The following is a 21,922-nucleotide window of genomic DNA, read 5'->3' on the forward strand; positions in this document are numbered from 1 at the left end:
TTCGATAACTTTTTTTAGGCAAAGCAAGGCAACTTTATTTGCATAACGCATTTCATAGACGAGGGCAACTCAATGTGCTTCATTAAAACATTGAAAGCTTTGGAAACATTCAGACTAGCATAAAAGAGCACAATTAAAATGACAAATATAATAAAACAGAAAAATAAAAGGATAATTAGAAATATATTAAAAGTAAATTTGAAATGGGCATTTAAAGTGAGTTGAAATAAGCTAAGATAGGAAGGCAGTGGCAAATAAAAAAGTCTTAGTCTTTGATTTAAAAAAGGTGAGAGTTGGAGCGGACCTACAGCTTTCAGAGAGTTTGTTCCAGTCCAGTCCAGTCATTGATTTATTCAATGCATTTACTCAGCGTTTGTATGAGACTATAATCCCCTGGTGATATGGTGATGTAAATGTGTGTGTCATCTGCATAGCTATGGTATTTTATTTTGTTGTTTCTTATAATCTGACCTAAGGGGAGCATGTAGATGTTGAATAGCAGAGGCCCCAGAATGGATCCCTGAGGTACTCCACATACCATTTTCATCCGCTCAGATGTTTAATTACCTATAGACACAAGATAGTCCCGGCCATTTAAATAGGACTTAAGCCAATTTAGTACTGCACCAGAGAGGAAACATTAAGATAATGGAGCCTGCTGAACCAATGAAAAGAAAAAACCCTCATATACATAAATAATTGACTATTCCTATGTCTTCACTTTACTGTATATAATTGACTGTATATTGAAATATCCGTCTGAATGCTGAAAACTTGGTCCTTACGTTTGAGCTCTGTTAAATTCTGATTAATCAATACTTTGTAGCAGTGGTCTGTTATTTATTGCTTAAAGCAGTCTGATAATTTTACATTGTTTTGTTTACGGAGGTAAGAAAGAAGACATCAGAAAAAGACAGGAGAGGCTGAAGACATAAACTTTGGAGGCGACCACAGCGAAATCTATGAAACTGATGGTGCATGAAGTTAACATTTAACAGAGCACAGAATGGGACATGGCTGTGTTTAAGGACTCATAAATGGAAAACAAGACATCACAGACTCTCACAGTGACTGGGCAGAAAAAGTCAATCATGTGCTGCGCTGATTCATGTGGTCCTGTTATCCTGTTTTACTTCACCATCAGTAGAAATGAATGAAATAGAGGCTGGCAACAGATACACACACACACCAGATGTGTAGAAAACAGATGAAGGCTGGCCTGTGAGGTCCAACAACATCTCTGAAAACTACAGAAAGAGCACCAAGGGATGACTTAAATCAAACAATAGTTATTATTAACTACCATACACTTGTGTTTAGTATGTATAATAAAGCTCCATAGTTTGATAAAAGCTTGAATGGGATGATCTGTTATACATGTTCTGTTAATTTTGTCACATTTGGTCCTTGCTGGCTGTCAGTTTGCTGCTGTTTTACTGTAAAGCAAGAAAAAGTACACAGTGTTTTCTATTGTATATTTCACTCAGGGAAACCTGTTGGGATGCAAAAGTCTTGTTTCATCCCTTCAAGACTTTATGAAACTATTTGTGAGTACTTTTATTTTCATTGTAAGATAAGATAAGATAATATACTCCTTTATTCATCCCGCAACGGGGAAAAATAAATAACATATGAATAGAGGGGAATATAAAAATGAAACATGACATCATTGTTTTGTTTTTTGCAGTTAGACTTGGATGACCCCTGGCAGTAAATCTAGAAAATGAAGCAGATCTTTTTGCTTTTTCTGGCTGTTAAAGGTCGTCAGCTTTCTCAGGCTCATTATAAATAACCTCATGGACCCCTCTCAGGCAAACAACTGTTATTTTATTACTGGATTTCTTCCCAGGAGTCATGAACTGAACTTGAGCTGTTGGGCTATGTTTTCCTTCTAAATTTGGTATGAAATATCTTCCAACACTCACTGAAAATCTAACCCTTATGGACACACTGACGAGTTTTTAAGTACACACTCAGCCTGTTGGCTCTCAGCAGAGAGCAGAGTATGGTTTCTTTCCATCGTGTGGTCACTGTTGTCTTTGGGACAGCGACTTTTAGTCATCAGATGAAGTCTTCTCTCTGTGTATTGTGCCTGCAGGTAGGCGCTTTACGCACTTTAACTGATGCGTTATTAAATTAAATACATTCACTCTTACATTACACAGATTCAAGTCATCCATCAGTACGCAAGCGTCTTGTCTGCATTACCAATGATCACAGCTCTGGTTGTGTTCAGGCTTTGTTATGACTACGGCATAAATCTACATTTCACCACAGCTTGAAATATGAGTGCTCTCTCTGGGACTGGAGAGAGACTGTAAACATAAGGCTCACTCTCTGTGCTGTGTACTGTTATTAAGGCTTTTGGTGTAATACAGAGTATAACTCACTCCACTGGTACAGGCAGAGATGTAATGAGAAGAAGTATTCATACTTTTATCTAAGATTGTCACTGTGACTGGAGTCACTGTATACTGCATTTGCAAAACGCATTAAACTGCTGCTCGAGACTTTCCTCCTGCTGGGGGCAGCATTGGCCTTACTAAGTCTTATTAATCCAGCATGGGAAAGAAATATTCACAAACCAAAACCAAAGTTTTGTCCCTCAGAGGTTCAAATTTTCTACCAGCAAAGTAGTTTTTCCTTTAATTCTTGGTTGGTTTTTTGAATAAGTCCATTTAATGCTATACACATCCTAAGCAACAAAACAGTAATTTGTGACAAAAGTCCACCAAACTGAGAAACTTCTTCAAAGAATAAATCTTGACCAAAATTAAAGCTGAACATGTTGAAAAATTCTGGGTCAAGCCCCAAAAACTCTGGATCTTAAATGTTCCAAAAATGCAACTTTCATAAGACCCTCCTGGCCTACAAAATGCTCACATCTTGCAACCTCAAGATTCAAGTGACATCATCAGTATCAAGTGTTTTTTCAGCCGTATCAGAGGGTCCTCCAAAGCCCCAGACTGTATGAGTAGTAGTTTTAGTGTACTGACGTTAATGTGTAGCATGCCTGAAGATAAGTTTAATAATAATCAGATGTATCAGATTTTACATGCACATGATAGAGTTGTTGTAACCATAGGAGTTCAGTTATGAAATATTAAGAGCTTCATTCAGCAGCCTCAGAACTGTTTAGACAGTAGAGTCAAACAGAATGTCCACTGTCAGCACATTGTGTGAGGCAGCCTTATTACCACTCTGAGTCTTATTCCTCCACTCAGACATGTTATGCATTCCAAAGTAGAGCGGCGATAATCCTCCAAAAATTCACACATTATGTCACACCAGTGAGCACTGGTCTCATGATACTGCAACCAAGTAAAGCTGGCGTGTCTCAGGCACAACTTCAGCTCATAGATCCAAAACAGCTTAATGTAAAAGCTGCTAAGAGTGAAAATAAAAAGAACTAAAATAATCCTGTCCATAAAACTGAATTAAATTACTGTTTTTTCAATAAATTGATTTCTTGTGTTTTGAAAGAAAAAATGGTATGCATATATTATTTTCCTGCTTTGTCTAGTTTCATTCTCAAAGCTTACAAGCAAATACATTTTTTTTTTTACTTTCAGATGTTTTATGAAAGAAGCTGAGTTTTTCCTTTTGCAGTTTTACAAGGATTCTTACAGGTTGATAACATTTCAGTTCTTGTCAATTCCAAAGTCATAAAGAGACATTTGAAAGAGAATTGTGTTTAAAATAACATTTTCTTTAACCTATTTACTACAATCAGGGCAACCATTGGAAAGCAGCTAATATTAGCACTGTTTGAAGATGGCCAGTTAGGCTACTACCCAATATTACTGTAATCTAGAAGATGGCAGAATGCAAATATTTGTACTGCTTCCTAAATGTGTTGTACAGCAAAAGGGGAAAGTTGTAAACTCCTGAGTAATGCTAAGGTTAGCAAGGAAGTCTTAACACAGGTGGTGTAGTTTAGGGTTGCCACCTTGGATTTGTGAAAAAAAGGGACACTCGACCATAGACTGTATAAACAATGGACATAGTATCCGTGACGTCACCCGTCTGTTCCTGAGAGCTGTTTTGAAGCAAATCGACGGCGGCAGCCATATTGGAAATGCGGAACTCAACCAGTTGAAGTGTGACGTAAAGAGGCGGAGTTTGAGCCTTCTAGCCAATAGCCATGTGTTCCCGTCAGGGAGTCACGTCAGTCATGTCCTTATTTGGGCAAAAACTCGTAATCTTAATATCTTCTGAACCGTTGCGTTAGAAAAAAATTCAGCCCCGTAAAGGGTGTGCCGATAGAGAGATTAGCTACGTAGAGCCAAGCCATTTTTTCAACCAAACTGTAAACATGTTTATTAATGCTGCAAAGATCATCTTTTTTGAATTGGTGTCTATGTGGTTTCCGGTGTTTCTGCAGCCAGCCTCAAGCTGATTCTCGATGAATTGCAATTTATAACACTTCCGCATGGGCTTCATAGTTTGAGACCGGACGTTGCCGCTTGCACTCAACCAATTGTTTGGGGCATAGGGCTCAGCCACTACAACTAGTTCAGACTGACTAAATGAACATAAAATTCGGACATAGGACAATGCTAAGCTCTGCCACTGCAATCTTGTCTTCTTCTGGGTGAACCTTTTTTGGTCATAAAAGTTTCAATGGCTGCCTGTTTTTGTTTGTTTGATACCACAGCTTGATGCCTTTATGTTTTTCAAAAAAGCATTGGATTTTCATTGGATTTCCAATGCGTTTTTCCCTCCCCTAGTGCTCCATTTGCGCCATCTCCTTCGTCATTCATCTCTCCCCCCATTTCAAATGGAGACGCCAAAGGTTTGTGAAAAGAAGACCTTAGCGCGGAGTACGTCGGTCAATTCAACTTGCTGTCTCTCTCCGGTCAAGTTGCCCTCCCTTCTTAAAGGTGACATATTACGCTTTTTTCATCAATATATATTGGTCTAAGAGGTCCCCAAAACATGTCTTTAAAGTTTATGCTCAAAAAAACACTTTGAAATCAGATTTTGGCATGCCTGAAAAGCCCTCTTCTTCAGTCCTCCTCAGAACACTCTGTTTTCTCTCTGACCACACCCCCTCAGGAAGTGGATGTGCCTCGGCTGTCCAGCACGTTGATCTAATGTTTACATGTTGGCTGAATATACACGGCTGCTCAGAGATCACGTTACTTCAACCCTCTGAATCTGATCCAGAATCTGATCCTGATGGAGAGGCGCCTGTAGCAGGACCTTTCTGAACGATTGGTCACAGATTTAGTGTTTCTTGTTGTTTTATTTATCAGTATGTAGACGTGTGTCTTGGTACACAGCTATGAACATGTAGCTATGTGGCTATGCTAACTAGCGCTAGCACTTATCCATGATAAATAAAAATCATCCACTAGATCTTCAAATCTGCAGGCCTGGGGAGTAAAACCGACCTCTACCAGAAAGGCAGCAGGACCTTTCTGAAGGATTGGTCACAGATTTAGTGTTTCTTGTTGTTTTATTTGTCAGTATGTCGACGTGTGTCTTGGTACACAGCTACAGCTACAGCTATGAACATGTAGCTATGTGGCTATGCTAATTAGCGCTAGCACTTATCCATGACAAATAAAAAATATCCACTAGATCTTCAAATCTGCAGACCTGGGGAGTAAAACCGACCTCTGCCAGAAAGGCAGCGGGACCTTTTCTGAAGGATTGGTCACAGATTCTGTGTTTCATGTTGTTTTATTTGTCAGTATGTCGACGTATGTCTTGGTACACAGCTACAACATGTAGCTATGCTAACTAGCGCTAACACTTATTCATTATAAATAAAAATCATCCACTAGATCTTCAAATCTGCAGACGTGGGGAGTAAAGCCGACCTTTGTGTTTATTAAGACAGCCTACAACTAGCATGCCTCCCTCCTAAGCTCCTTGTTAGCACACGTGTGCAGGTAATGAAAAACAGAGGAGGGATTCAGTATTATTTTATACAGTGTATGGGCTGAACAAGCTCTGAGCTCTGACTCCGTGACAGACCGGATATTGTTGTTACGTAACAAAAACACGGAAGTCTGAAACGGCTCGTTTCACACACATTTCACACATACAGAAAGGTGTAGAAATCAAAACAGGGGCAGAATGGATTTTTTTCATTCTCGGGGGGTTTGTAGACATGCCAGGGACACATATTTCAGGTAGAGAACCATTAAAAAGTCAATTTTGCATGATATGTCACCTTTAAGCTGCTTTGAGTGCCAGGGCACGCTCGTGTGACATACGCATAGACGGGAAAAAAACAGAGAGAAATTTAAACAGCCGCAGAAGCACAGGGGACCTTTCTAGACTACAGAACGAAGGAAATCAAATGAGGTTTTTGCATTTCCCCCCCAAAACAGGACAAACTGTGTCCCGGGAGAGATTTTTATTTTCCCGGAACAGCTGGTGAAAAAAGAGAACAATTCTGACGGGACAGGTGGCAACTCTAGTGTAGTTGGAGAGAGCTAGTGGCATATAGCAATAACAAGAAGAGAGTTGAGATTTGAGAGTTGACAGACAACAAAGTGGGGATAGCCACACAGCCAGTTTATCCTAGTTAAATAATACTTTTAAATTATTATTTTGGTTCTGCTGTAAAAGTATTTTACATTGACTGACATAGAGTAAATGTAGTTTAATGCTAGCATTAGCAGTTGACCGATGATAGCATGCTAACAGTAGCATATAGCCTATAAAACATGTTGTTTGCTTTCTAAATATGACTAGACTGTCCCTTCAGAATGATTCTATCTGTTCTTGTCAAACAGATATCCTTTATTTATAGAACTTACATCTTGTAAATAAATAAATAAAGTAGCTCATCGTTATGACAGTAGGGCTATTTTAGCCAGAGCTCTCACCCTGAGGATCATGTCACAAGGGAAATAGTCACTGTGTGAATACGGTCAGGCCATCCTCGATGTTATTAAACAGGTTGACCTTTAACCTTTTGGATAACAGGTGTGGCTGGAGGTTGTTTACCTCCTGGCCACTGTTGGCACTGTGCCAGGTTTTGCCACTGCGCTGCCACAATTGTGGCAGCGCCATGGGCATCTGTATATACAGGTGCGAGTGGTTGCTCGCCCTCTCCTCCCTGTCCAGTCCACTTCCTGGTGTGGCTCGGCATCTGCGGTGTGCGTGGTGTGGATCGTCAGACCAGGATTCGATCTGGTGCTGAATAATCACCTGTTCAGGTAACGCGCCTTTCCTTTTGTCTATCCATTGTGTGTGCGCTCTGTGCGTTTTTGTGACTTTCCCTCCACCTGTTGCAGTGTGGCTGAGGCTGACTGGCTGCCGTGGTGGACAGGTTGCTCTACAGGAGCCTATCCTTGTGTTTGGCGTCTCGTGTCCTGAGGTAAGTGGCTCTAGCCTGCCTTGGTTATGTCCGTGGTTCCCTGCTGCAAACTGACTGTAGTTTTTGTTGAATTCAGTTAATTGGAGCAGCAGGCCCTCACTCGGCTCCTCCTCCAGCCTTTGGTTCAGCTGGCGCTGTTTGTTCTGACTGCAACTAAGTAGTTGGTAAGTATTGCGGTTTCCTCGCCAGTCATGGATGAGAAAGTGCAGCAGTTAAGGGACCTTGTGTCGCAGCTCAAGGCGGATAATGAGCGTCTTCTTTAAGAGCGGGCCGCTTCACCGGGGGGCTCAGGTGGGGCTGCCTCGTCCTCCTCTGCTCCGGCTAGTCATGCCCCGTCTGCAGGTGTAAGCGCTACTGTCACAGGGCGGCTGGTTGTCATACCCAGAGACCGTAAGTGTCCAGTGTTTAATGGGAAGACAGGCATCGGTATAGCTGAATGGATTGAGGAGTTGTAAGCGTGTGTGCGTGCCCGCCACCTCTCTGCAGCTGATCAGGCACTTTTCATATTTGATCACTTAGAGGGGGAGGCGAAGGAAGAGATAAGGTTTCGTACCAGTGCAGAGGGTGGAGACCCAGCCCCGGTCCTCACCACTTTAAAGGAGCTATATGGCTGCTCTCAGTCATATGTGACCTTACAGCAAGCCTTCTTTTCTCGGCACCAGCAGGAGGGTGAGACTCTTCAGGAGTTTTCCTTAGCCCTTATGGCTTTGATGGAGCAAGTTAGGTCACGTTCACCTGATGGTATGCCAAATGCAGATGTTCTCCTTTGCGACCAGTTCATTGAGCATGTCCTTGATAGCTCTCTCCATCGGGAGCTTAAACAGTTAGTCCGTTGCCAGCCCACCATCACCTTGCTAGAGCTGCGTGGTGAGGCAATTAGATGGGAGAGGGAGGGTGTCCCTGGGGGTGCAAGGGGGCGTAGCTTTTCGCTACCATCAGCTTATGGTCTGCAGTATGGAGTGCAGGGTCGCCTCCAACCTACACCTCCGGCCAGTCCACCAGGGCTGGACTTTGGTGAATTGATGACTCTTTTAAAGCGTCAACAGGAACAGCTTAACCAGCTCACCCAGACAGTAACTTCCCTCCAGGGTCCCAGCGTTCAAGGTCGGACGTTTCATCGCGGTCCTGTAGTCTGTAGAAGGTGCCAGCAGCCTGGTCATTTTGCTCGAGAGTGCAATGAGCAGCTGCCTCGTGGCCGTTCCAATTCTTTGACTGGTATTAACTCCAACAGAGTTGTGCCTTCCCACCCAGCCCACCAGTTGGAAAACTGAAGCCCGCTGAGTTGCAGAGCCAACGCTCAGAAGGGGAGTCTACAGGCTCACAAGATGGTGCAGTTGCCGATTTCATTGCCGCTTGCCCGAACATCGATGTCGTGATTGAGGAAGTCAGTGTTTCTTGTTTAGTGGACACTGGTTCCATGGTGTCCACTAAACAAGAAAGCTTCTTCATGTCACACTTTGCACCTTGGGGCCACAATCGCCTTCGTTCTTGTCATTGGCTGCAGTTGCGGGCAGCCAATGGGCTAGCAATCCCCTACATTGGCTACCTGGAGCTCGATGCGGTTCTTTGCGGCAAGGTGATGCTCCGCTGTGGGATCCTGGTTGTAAAAGACCCCCCTGGTGCTGAGTCTTCTGCCCCTGGGATCTTGGGGATGAACGTGATACGCTGATGCTATCGTGAGCTCTTAGGTGCATTCGGCCCTTCTCTTTTCAAATCACTGTCTGTGTCACAGGCACCTGGTTCAGTCGTTGCTGCCTTACAGAAGTGCCACCAGTCTGATTCTCAGGTTCCCAAGAGCCCCACTGGTGCTGTGAGGGTCCGAGGGAAGCGGGCCGTGCGCATCCCTGGTGGTGTAATGAAGCTAGTTGCGAGCACCTGCCCTGAACAGTTCTCTGGACAGGATGTGCTGTTCGAGCCTCCTGAGTCCGGACTGCCTGCCGGGCTGTTGGCATGTCCATGTCTTCTGCAGGTAACCAGGGGGGACTGTTTATATTCCGGTGGTCTTGGAGGTTCTTCTGTACCCACGCACTGGCCTTGGCATCTTAAATGCTGCCCAGGTTGTCAGCCTACCTGCAGGTGTGACTGAGGTGGGATCCCTCACTGCCACGGTGTCCGCTCAAACAGCTTCCACCTCAGTGTCAGACCGGTTGGGGTCACTGGATCTGTCAGCGCTGGCTGAGCAGGACCAGGTAGGAGTAAGATCCTTGCTGTAGAAATACAGCTCAGTCTTTGCAGCCCATGACGGTGACTTGGGCTGCACAAACCTCATTTCTCATGACATACCTCTGCTTGATGACGTTCCTGTCCGGCAGAGGTATCGGCGTATTCCCCCTTCTGAGTATGAGGAGGTGAAGGCGCACCTTAACCAACTTCTCGAGTCACAAGTTATACGGGAGAGCAGTAGCCCCTATGCATCACCCATTGTTTTGGTGCGGAAAAAGGATGGAAGCCTACACCTGTGTGTCGACTATCATCTCCTAAACAGTAAGACGAGAAAAGACGCATTCCCCCTGCCTTGGGGGGCACAAGTGTATTGTCTATACAGACAACAACCCATTGAGCTATCTCCAATCTGCCAAACTGGGTGCCACAGAGCAACGATGGGCTGCTCAACTTGCTTCCTTCGATTTCGATATCAAGTATCGTTCTGGTCGCAGCAACAGGAATGCTGATGCACTCTCCCGTCAGTATGTGACTGGTTCTGCAATTGTCTCTGATTCCTTGCCTAGGACTTCCATTCCCAGGGACCTCTTGCTGGATCAGCATGCAAGTACTGCAGTGCCAGTGACGCAGTCCGTGGTTTCTGTTCTTCCGTCTCACTCAGCTTCTGACCTCCGTGCCTTACAGGAGGCCGATCCCCTCTTGAAAGATGTGCTTGTGTTTTGGCGACGGAAGGCCCCCCAGATCGGGTAGAAAGGCGATTGCTTTCTCGGCCTGTCATGGCACTCTTGTGCCAATGGGATTGCTTAGTGGAGAGAGATGGGGTTCGCTGTTATTGGCCTGGGATATCTGTGGACATAAAGAAGTGGCTCCAAGAGTGCGAACGCTGCCAGGTGGCCAAGGACTCGTGTCATGGACCACAAAGCTTCATGGTCCACTTGCTGGCTTCTCGGCCAAATGAGATCTTGGCCATAGATTTCACTCTGCTGGAACCTTCCCGGAATGGGTATGAGAATGTCTTAGTCATGACAGACGTTTTCAGTAAATTCACGGTAGCTGTCCCTACACAGGACCAACGGACCACCACTGTGGCCAATGTCTTGATCTCTGAGTGGTTTTACAAGTTTGGCGTTCCGAGTCGCCTTCACTCAGACCAGGGCCGGAGCTTTGAGAGCTCCTTGATCCACCAGCTCTGCTGCTTGTATGGCGTTGCAAAATCCCGTACGACCCCTTACCATCCTGCGGGTAATGGCCAATGCGAGCGGTTCAACCGAAACACTGCATAATCTCCTTCGTACCCTTCCGCCATCACAGAAACGGGACTGGGCCTCCTGTCTACCACAGGTGCTGTTTTGTTACAACACCACCCCTCATCAGGGTACAGGAGAGTCCCCCTTCTATCTCATGTTTAGACAGGAACCAAGGCTTCCTGTAGACTTTCTGTTAGGTTGAGTCCAGGATCCAGTGCAGGGTGAGGTACAGGACTGGGTAGTTGAGCATCAAGCCAGACTCAGAGTTGCTTTTGAGGGTGCTCATGAGCTGTTGTTGGCTGCTGCTAACCATCGGACACTCCTCCCGGTCCCGTCCACTTCCTGGTGTGGCTCGGCGTCTGCGGTGTGCGTGGTGTGGATCGTCAGACCAGGATTCGATCTGGTGCTGAATAATCACCTGTTCAGGTAACGCGCCTTTCCGTTTGTCTATCCATTGTGTGTGCGCTCTGTGCGTTTTTGTGACTTTCCCTCCACCTGTTGCAATGTGGCTGTGGCTGACTGGCTGCCGTGGTGGACAGGTTGCTCTACAGGAGCCTATCCTTGTGTTTGGCGTCTCGTGTCCTGAGGTAAGTGGCTCTTGCCTGCCTTGGTTGTGTCCGTGGTTCCCTGCTGCAAACTGACTGTAGTTTTTGTTGAATTCAGTTAATTGGAGCGGCAGGCCCTCACTCGGCTCCTCCTCCAGCCTTGGGTTCAGCTGGCGCTGTTTGTTCTGACTGCAACTACATGAAAGATTCAGGATCGGACAGAGGGGACGTAGTGACTCTGATCCTTTGTACGAACTGTTAATCTTCTGGCACGGGAGGATATTGTTCGCGCTGTTACTCCCCGATCTGCCGGAGACGCAGGTGCGCGTCAGCAGCAGGGGCGTCTCAGCGCTCTGCGGACTTTGCAGCCTGGTCGTCAGACGGCTGCGTGCAGGTTTCTTTCATTACTTTTAATAGTGTATTGCTTTATGATGGGTTTGGTTGTTTGTTTCTTTATATTGGTTTTGAGTCAGTAATTTTCCTTTTCCTTAATTCAGGTATTTTGTGTTAATCTGTTGTTTGTGGGTATTTTTTTGTATTTCTCTTTATTTGCATGAGTGTGGTTATTTTTCATATGATTATTTTGCATTCCGTTATTTGATTCAGTATTTTGATTTGCATGAGTGTGTTTCTTTTCATCGCTTTGGTTGTTTTCCTTAATTGATTTGTTTGGATTTATTTGAGTTAGTTTGGTTACTTCAGAATTGTTTTGTTTGGGGTTGTTTGAATATTATATTGTGTGTTTTAAAAAGAACCATGACTTAAAATAATAGAGTTTTCAAATTGTAACCTGCCTCTGCCCAGTGGTCTCTCGAACCTGTAGCTTTCAGTTAGCAAGTTAAATTTATGGTTAATATTTCCCAGGGGTGAAATTCCCCCGGGTGGCGTTGCCGATTCACATACAAGCCTGGTGCCTCACGTCACACAGACACAGTCCTGAACCGGGATTGAGGGTCACTGACTGCCACCTGTGCCGAGCTACTATGTAAAACATCTACTAGCATGTGCCTGCAACTGCATGTGTGAGTGTATGTGAGCGTGTGTGTGACCCCCTGCAGCTTTACTTTCCCTGGGCTCAGCCATTCTTTTCCCAGCTGACCGCTCAGCTGTTGCCAACACTTGTCCACTTAATAACTGTTGCTGTAACTCAGCACTCAGCACGGTGGTTCACAAGCAGTAATGATTTTAATGAAATCACTGCTCTTCCTCTCTGACATGTTAACAAGTATCTAGAATTCAGCTGAATGTTTTATTTGGAGGAGGGAAAGTAAGTGATAAATTCTATGTTTAAGATCTGGCTATGTGCTGAGCTAAGCTTTGTAGAAATTGATGTGTGACAGGCCTTAAATTCCTACGATGGTTTCCTGAATTAGGCAGCTCTGTTGTTGGGTTGTATTTCCGTCCTATGAGTTCCTGTAATATTTAAGACGCACGCTCATCATTGAACGGCTTTTATTGATTTTTTGTTTTCTTTGGCAAAGATCCCACAAAAAACGAACAGAATCAATGAACAGAATGTATTAAAAACAACCTCAACTTATTATTATTTTATTATTTCATACCTCAAAGTATTCCTTAACAGCCAACCAAGTTGAATGGAGCAGTAATTTGTGCATGTTTGATTTGGTTATTTGTAGTTTTTAGCGTGTTGCTTTATCATATCAACCATATGGAAGCTTAACAGCAATATAATGATTTTATTTGCTCCTATGTTGCGTCCCCCCATCATGAACCGATCCATCATTCTCTGTCTGAAACTAAACAGCTCATATCCGCTCCTGTGTGAAAATCTAAGTGTTCGCTTCCTACCTATCCATCACACGACCTATTATGCCCCTCATTTATACATCCATCACACGTCACATGTACAATTATACAATCCATCACGCTCTGCACTTGTCCTGCCATTGGCTGATGATCTTTGTCACCCCACAATACCCAAAGTTGTGTGTTTCCTTTAGAGGCTAGAGGGCATGTCCCCGTCTCCTCCAGATTCTAATGACTGAATTTAGACAGGAACCTTTTTTTTCTTTCTTTTTCATGCAAAGGCCACAACACAGGCCAGAGGTCAGAAGGGGGGTTGGTCGGTTGCCAGGGAGGAGTTCACTGACAAGGCGAAGCCACTGATGCTCATTGGACTGTGCAAACGGTAGATCTGCTGAGTCTGACAGGCCTGAGAGCGTATTTTATCATCACAATCAGAAAAGAAGCAAGCGTTGAAGAGAGGTTGTGTCGAGCAAGAAACAACACGTTCATTAAAAGAAAGATTACACTGTTGGAGCTGGAGTGAAAGGACAAACTTTTGGTATTAAAATCATAATTTCCCTTACCATTAGGTTATGCTAAAAGATAACTAGTTAGAGCTAGCTGATATCAGTATTCGTATTTGCCCCAACATTAAGAGGGGCCCCACAAATCTGACAGCGAAAAAGGTCTGAGGGAGGAGGGGGTATCCAAGGCTATTCATCTGACTGAAAAGCTCTTCTGAGGCAGTATTTCCTGTGCGTTATATAGAATAAGTTGAACGACAAATAGCATTGAAACTTACAAGAAGTGTTGTTATCCAATAGGATCAATATCATTGGGTTCCTGTCATTTCAGAGCAGGTTTATCTCTTTTCAACACCGCCATTGCATAATGACATCATGAGAAACTTGTCCCACCCTTGACAAAGCCTGCTGTTGCCATGGGGTTCCTGGAAATGGTACTGTGGATCCCAGTAAATGAAGGATGTTGGGGGAGGGGACGTAAAGGCAAGTAAATAAAAGTGCCATTTGCAGTCTGTTTGTTTGATGTCCTCGGAGCCAAATTCTGCTCAGTTATTGGGCTGCTGGGCATCAGGGGGCTCCCTCTGGCTCCTGGCAGCAGGACCCCCCAATCTGAAGGACACTGGTGTGTTGACTGAACGTACAGGGAACCCCGACGTGGCCTCTGGGTGCCATGTGAGCTGACAGAGGCCACAGACATTCACTCACTAAGAAAAGAGAGCAATGGAGGACAAAAAGAAGAAGGAGACAGTCTTGTTGGCGTAGACGGCAGCAGCAAATCACCATTCACAGACAGAAATAATTAGTCATAATACAGACATCAGCCAAGACAGAAGAATTTACATCATAAAGCTTGTCGATGTGGTGTTTCCTATCAAAAGAATGATCTCTATTTCATTGATAGACTTTGGCTATTGCTACTGTATATTTCTAATTGGATGTAACACCAGAAGTCTATGCCAATGATAAGAAAGAGACCAAGATGTTGGCGTGCTTCCATCAAACAAAACCGAGCAACTCTGATCTCATCTGAGATCGGAGATCATAACTGCTGTACTTTACACTGCAAGCTACCCATTACCTCAGTCAGAACACACAAATCCCAGACCCCCTTTGATACCTGATATTAAGCCATGCAGGCATATGCTGTGACCCCACAATCACTTTTTGCTTTGGACACTCAACACCAGAGTCCTTAATCCTGCCAGAGCACCTCAGTGTTAGAGGCGGGGAGAAGAAGTGGGCTGCAAGGCATTTCATGACAGGGAAAGGTATGACCCACTGGGGATTAATACGCATTCTTTGAGCTGCCTTATTGGCTTGTTGACCCTTGGGCTTTTTTGGTGCGTTCAATCTTTCTGGGGAATAATGTACATGGAATTTTAACAATAATAATTCTGCATCAAATTTTTTCAAAAATAATATTATCTCTGTAACATAATGATAAGCTACTCTTATGAAATCATTTTTAGCTACACAAGCAGGTGGTTCACCATTGTTATGTACTGTAGATAATAACAAATGGAAAGATTGGTATTCAAGGTCCCTCGAGAAAGAGTCTTTAGTGATCCTCTGACAAATGAAGTTAAGGTGTTAACTGAACTTCGGGAGCAGGACCACACCTAAACCAAACCCTCAATCACCTGACCAGCCTACCAACCTTTTGTCTGTGATTCTTCAACCCACCCTCCCTCCCTCACCTTACTCTGCTTCAATTACTCTTTTAAACGTATCCCCTTCTACTCCACCTGTGCTCGCTTCTATGCCCTTGTCTAGTTCCAGGTACAGCCTGGGGTAAAGATCAGCTCTGGCAGGATAACGCTGAGAAACGTATATCTTTGGGTGGCGTGGTCCTTGCCAGTGGATGTTAAGTCAAGTTAAAATTTTCCCCAAATTCCTGTCTTGATTAAAATTGACTTTAAACCTGAGCTGTTGAGCAGTAATCAGTGGCTGTTAGCATGCTAACAGGCTAAGCTTCAGTGGTGAATCTGGTGCATCGTTTGTGTAAAACAACAGCATGTTAGCTTTCACAATGGGAAATGCTTACACGGTTCACATGAAGAGCACATATCCCATTACCATTAGGACCAACGGTAGGGCCTATGTCAACTAACAGCCTCTTTTTTTTGCGCTGGCTGCTTATTTTCTATACAAAACCAGTGTAGTTCAGGATTGTCTGCACAAAGTGTCCCAAGCATTGTAATGCCCTCAGCATCAGCTCAGCATCAGCTGTTTTTTTGAGCACTTCAATGTTGCACTCTCAATATTCTCTCGTGAAAATTAATCAACTTTTGGAACTCTGCTTCCCTTGTCAACATCACTTTTCTGCTGTATCTGACCAATACAAACTAGGAACAAGCAGGACTTCTGATATCATCTTTGTCAACAACAATGATGGGGAGAAACTAATCAGACTCATACTCCAAGGGCACAATTTCCTGGTCTGAGCAGCTGTAGGAAACAATTCCTTTCTATTGTTTTAATGTTTTCTTTGTGAAAGCAACTATTAAGCATATACTATTTAGACCCAACCATCAGGAAAGCAGAAGCTTCATGAGACAACTTTTGTAACCCAGCAACAGTGAGAACAGATCAGAAATGCTCTGAAACTGAGGTTGTCAGTGCCAACAAGGCAAAAAGTGTAATCAATGGATGCAGGCCCATAGTATTACTAGACCATGAACACTGGGAGCTAGTGATGTGCGGATCGATACTGAAATATCGATACTTCCGATACCAGATCTTTATGCTCTAAAATTGATTCTCTAATCAAAATATCGATACTTTTGATACTTCCGTCATTTGAGGCAATGTATATCATTAACAGGAACACAGAGGAAAGTTACTAAACCATTGGGATCTTGTGTAAATGATACTCGGTTGGTGGGAACTACTAGTTCTAATTCTTAATAATTAAACAACAATTTATTTTAATGGTTTTATTTTTATACCTATTTTCTTTTTTGTGTGTTTAAAACACAATTTTCACATATTTTGTATGATTGTGTTCTCTATTTGTTTTTTCTGTTGTTGTATTAGCTCGGCTATATTGTAAATGATGCCGCTACCTCAATATACTTACGAGTTTAAAATAAATAAATAACTCAGAAACACACTGCTTTTTTTAGATTTACCAGACACATTATGTGCATTTGCCCAAAGTATCAGTATCGGATCGGTATGGAAATCGGTGGAATTGAACATCACTACTGGGAGCCAACTATGCAGCAGGTTGTTGTCGAACAAGACACACTGCATAACAAAAAAGCTTCTTATTCTCAAGATGAAAAATCTGATATGAACTTGATATACTGTGAACTATAAAGCTTTTGGCGGCAGTGTTACAGAGGTCTCAGGGCAGTGTTGTGTGTCTGATTGGAAGTGTTAAGTCTGCAGCTGCAGAGTCAGTTGTGGCTCAGTGTGGGTGGCGGCTATCTTGCTGCTGGGGCGGTGTGTTTATGTGTGCTGGGGTTAGGGCCACGCGCATAGTGCAGGCCACTACACTTAAACAGAGACATGCAGTAACATAGACACACACACACACACACACACACACACACACACACACACACACACACACACACTCAGAGAAACCACAGAGACTCTATTGATTCCAGCTAATCAAGGCAGAGGCACGGAGAATCTGTGCGTGTGTGTGTATGTGTGTGTGTGTGTGTGTGTGTGTGTGTGTGTGTGTAGAGTCAACACATTCCCCACATTCCAGCACTTCCCAAAGAGGCATAAAATATTAGCCACTGCACTGAGCTCACAGGCGTCCTCTCTGCCGGGGTCTGACTGCTCTTTAACTCCACTGCCCTTTCTTTCTGCCAAGTGACTGTGCACTTTGCAGATGCCAGTTTTCAACGGGGCCTTTATTTTTTCTTTCTCTTTTTCAATTCCACCCACGGGATAACCATGCAGTGACTTCAGGATGAATCACACTGAGCATACAAAGACTCTACATAGCCTACTCATGTCTAGTTTAAACTGGTCCTTTTCAACTGGTTGTACAACTTAAAGTGACCTCAGCCTTGAAGTTGCATCAGATTGCATGTGCATTTAATAACAGAATGATAAACTGAAATAACCACACCCAGAGACATTTGATCCAAATTATTTTGAGGATAGAAAACTGAAATCTCATCTGGACAGTTTCTACTGCACTTATGTTCAAGAAAATAAGTGCAGTAGGGACATTTACATGGGTACAAAATTTACTGCTGATAATTGTAACAGAAATACAAAACTTTTGTATTTACAAAAAATATATAATGAACAAGTGTCAACCTCTGGTCAAAAAATATGAGTTCAATGGGAAGCGCTAAAAACTCCAGTTCATCGAGGATCCGCTTGAGGCTGGCTCCGGAAGTACCGGAAACCACATACACACCAATTCAAAAATGACAATCTTAACAGCAGAAATAAACATGTTTACAGCCTGGTACAAAAGAGCAGTGTAGTCTGGATAGCTCATTTCTCAATTGGCACACACTGTACGGGGGGGGGTGATTTTTTTTCTAATGCGGCAATTTCGAAGATATTGAGATTACGAGTCTTCCAATGAGAGGCACAGCTGACTTGATTGACAGGCAGGAACACTGCAGCTGTTGGCTAGGAGGCTCAAAGCCCGCCTCTTTATGTCACAATCGCTCGACAGCAGCAATATGGCTGCCGCCGCCGATTGGGCTAAAAACAACGCTTCAGAAACAGATGGGTGACATCACGGATACTATCCATATTTTATACAGTCTATGATAATAAAGTTTAGGTTTTTTAAAATGATCTTATTAGTTTATTTAGTTTGAGTAGTTCTGGGCTTATAATGTCATTGACCAACAAGGGCAGAGGTGCAAAGGCCCAAATGAATGATACTTCATTAGGAGAAATGGGGTGCAATTGTTCAAGCGAATCAAATTCAAAATCATATGCCGAAGTCTAAAACAAATGCAGAAGTTGAAACACTCTACAAATTAAAAAAACATGCTGCAAAAAGCCAAAACAACTGCATTAACAGTAAACTTGCAGGGTGGCGAGCAGGAGGGATGTCAGGCACAAGTATCTCCCCCTCTGTGGACACCTGAGCAGAGAGTTTGTTGGTAACAGCCCAACCTGGCTAGGATTTCACCGTGCTGCTGAGTGCTGCTTCCTCCAGTTATGATCCTCGGTTAGCTGTCCAGCTAATGGTATAATGAGCTGACCCTGCCCATTGTCAGGCTCATAGAATACAGGCATGTTGGCAACAAAATTCCATTAGCCATTAGCGTTAGTTAAAGGCATCCCAGAAACCCTGCTCAGGTCTCCCGAGGTAGAGAAAAAATATGTCTGAAATCCGCCTCACTTCTCTATCAGAGTCAAGGTCAGACTCACCAGGCTTGTGTTAATGTTACTAACTGATATCACACCATGCTGCTCTCCTATCTAAACAATGGTTACAATGTTTTGTCTTCTTATGATAAAGGTGTTTCATTTCGCACCACATACAGGAGCACTTGGATCTAAAAGTCTAGATTTCAAGTTGTTTTTTATATTTCTGTGTTTTGACTTTGCATTGAGCATTGGGTATTTGCACCATATTTTCTGTTAATGCAGTGGATTCAGCTTTTTGCAGCACATGTTTTATATTTGCTGCGTGTTTCCACTGCTGCATTGGATTTGGACACATTTGTCTTGCATGCGATTTTGAATTTGTAGCATTCAAGCATTTGCAAATGGAAACCGCTGGGCAGTTGCAGATCCTCTGCCCTTGTTGGCCCCTGTATGCCTTGATTAAGAGGACAGGACGGGATAGGGTTGGAAACTGGGAATGGGGAATGACATGTGTTAAAGGGGGCTGCATGTGGGAATAGAACCCTGGTTCCCTGCTTCGAGGACTATAGCCTCTGTACATGAGGCGTGCATTTTAACTGCTAGGCCAAACTGGCGCCTTATATTCTACCATTGACTTTATTGCATTGTAATTACCTGGAGACTTTGTGCATCTGTCACCAGCAGCTGAGAGGAAGGAGAGAGGGAAGTGTGACCATGAGGACAGATGGACCCACCAAGTAATGGCCCACCTCTTCCTCCTTGTCCTGCAAGGCTCCTGGTCTTAAAGCCGGAGCGAGAAGGTTCACAGTAAGGCTTGGTCACCATAGAAACTCTGTTTGCATTTCCCAGTGAGCAATTCCGGGACCACATGCTTTCAGCTGGAATTCAGACATTCAATTCACGAGGCTGTCTGGAAAAGCAATTGTCTATGTGGGGCAACTTATTGAAAGACCTTCTAGGTACGTTTCCGTTTAAGTGAAAAGGCAGACAAAAGGAGCTTTGGCCATGAGCTGGATGTCATCTGAACGGGCCTGGTTGGCAGGTTCATCATCTGGAGGGGTCAGTCAGCTAAGAGTTCCACTACCTTGATTGGTTCCTTGTGTTTTATTCGAGGTGATGAAATGAAAAGCCCTCATTCAAACAGGGAGCCTGAGCAGAACTGTACACGCCAATCAAAATTTGGAGTTTGGTCAGAGAGTGCTTCTCTCTGCTGCATGCCCAGTCACAGGGCTGTATTCAGGTCTGTCTTCAGTCGTCTCTCTCATACCAGGCTGCTGCGCTGGAACAAAGGGGCCTTTCACATTGACCTTGACACACGGCCACCCCCATCACCACAGGAACCAACGCAGAGGAATCCACTCCAACTCTCTGATATCAATCTCTCTGTACGCCTGGCAGACAGGCCCGGCTCGAGGTTGAGGTGAAACTTGGAGCGACTAATACACATCATATGAGCAGTTTTGATTTCAGCAGAGAGCATAGAAAAAAATAACCTGTTGGCTCTACTGTGAATCTTGTATCTGATCTGAAAACCATTAGGTTTCAGCTATCTAAAATATGCATAATACAAAGTTGGAATATAGAGTGTTAGTGTTTTAAAGTCAAGTAAGCAGCTGCAGCCATCTATTTTCTAAACTAACCGACTGTTGGACCTGAAGATAGATTTGAAAAAGTAAGATTGAGGTTTCCCTACAGTGATGATTTTTTTTCAAATGTAGATGTCGGATAACTTCAAACATATATACAGAAGCTCTGTTTAACGATTCAGCATATGAGTAAACTTGGGCTTAAATTATGTCAATAAATCTACAAAGTAGTAAGTGATTCATTTTATCCAGCAAACATTTCAACACTTTCCTCCACATGCTGACTACTGAAAGGTCACTGGTGAACCTGTCCATCACATCTATACTAACATGTTAGACATTTCTTTATAAAATAATAGGATTTAATGGAGTAGGACAGCACTTTGTGGCTTTAACAGTGGTCTTCTCGGAAGGCTTTCCGCAAGATTTTGTGGAAAGTGCGTCCGTGGTAATTTTAAACCATTAAGCCAAAAGAAAGCACTGTAATGTCAGGCAATGATGTTTGACAAGAAGGCCTGGCTCACATGCATAACAATTCCCTACAAAAGTGTTGTATGGAGTGAAAGCCAGGACTCTGTGCAGGCTTCAACTAGACAGAATACATCAGACTCCTGCTCTTCGACCTGGCTTGCTGCACAGAGGTAAAGTCTTACTGGAAATGAGGGCCTTCCCCAAACTGTTGCCACAAACTTGGAAGCCTGGAACTACATTGACTGTCTTCAGATCCTGCAGTTTTAAGAAGTAGCTTAGCTGGAAGTGTTGGACCCAGCCCAAACCTCGAACTAAAAAACCCAAGACCTTTACCCCTCCTTGTACAAATTTTACGACAAACACAATGAACTCTGATATTTCCCTCAAATGATTCACCGTAAACCTTTCCACTGCTCCATCATCTTTCACTCCATAATGACTGGGGGAGATGTAGCAGTGCAGAATGCAATGAGGTGACTTGTGGCAAAGATGGTTTGTAATATTGCTACATTTGAGGTTGCATAGCCTTTTAAAAACAGTCTAAGTTGGAGCTTAGCTTCATTTAGTTAACTCTGGGAAGTAACATTTGTATTAGGGACCATGAAAAATGATACGTTACATATTCATGTACTATCTTATTCTGTAGTCCCTTGGCAGCTGACCACAGAGCGACATCTATAATCTGCTATTTATTTGGACAAACAGCTGACTGATACCCATTTCCAGATGTTTATTTATGGAGGTTTGACAGGTAATGCTGGGTTTGAGGCACCTGTTGCAATGCGAATGGCTGAGAGCCCTACTCCTATCAGTTATCAGGGAGTTCTTTTACTTTTAGCATTGAAGTGTCCAATCCAGAATACAATTAAAAATAACAATAATTAAAAATAATCTTCTGCTCAAGTTAAACTATGCCCACTGGAGATCTTGTTAATATACAGTTTATACTGTATATATATTTTTCTTTTTCCGTGTGACACAACAGACATGGACACTG

The 21,922-nt window shown here is 43.5% G+C and overlaps 1 long non-coding RNA gene across 1 annotated transcript; it reads left to right on the forward strand.

Moving 5' to 3' along the window:
* The first annotated feature begins 7,115 nt into the window (after positions 1–7,115).
* On the forward strand, positions 7,116–7,453 carry LOC117831849. The gene is made up of 3 exons (XR_004635094.1): positions 7,116–7,178; positions 7,257–7,339; positions 7,416–7,453. It is a non-coding gene; the product is annotated as an uncharacterized LOC117831849 (long non-coding RNA).
* Positions 7,454–21,922: the final 14,469 nt, after the last annotated feature.

This window comes from Notolabrus celidotus, chromosome 20 (genome assembly GCF_009762535.1).
Source record: "Notolabrus celidotus isolate fNotCel1 chromosome 20, fNotCel1.pri, whole genome shotgun sequence".
In the NCBI taxonomy this organism is placed as follows: Eukaryota; Metazoa; Chordata; class Actinopteri; order Labriformes; family Labridae; genus Notolabrus; species Notolabrus celidotus.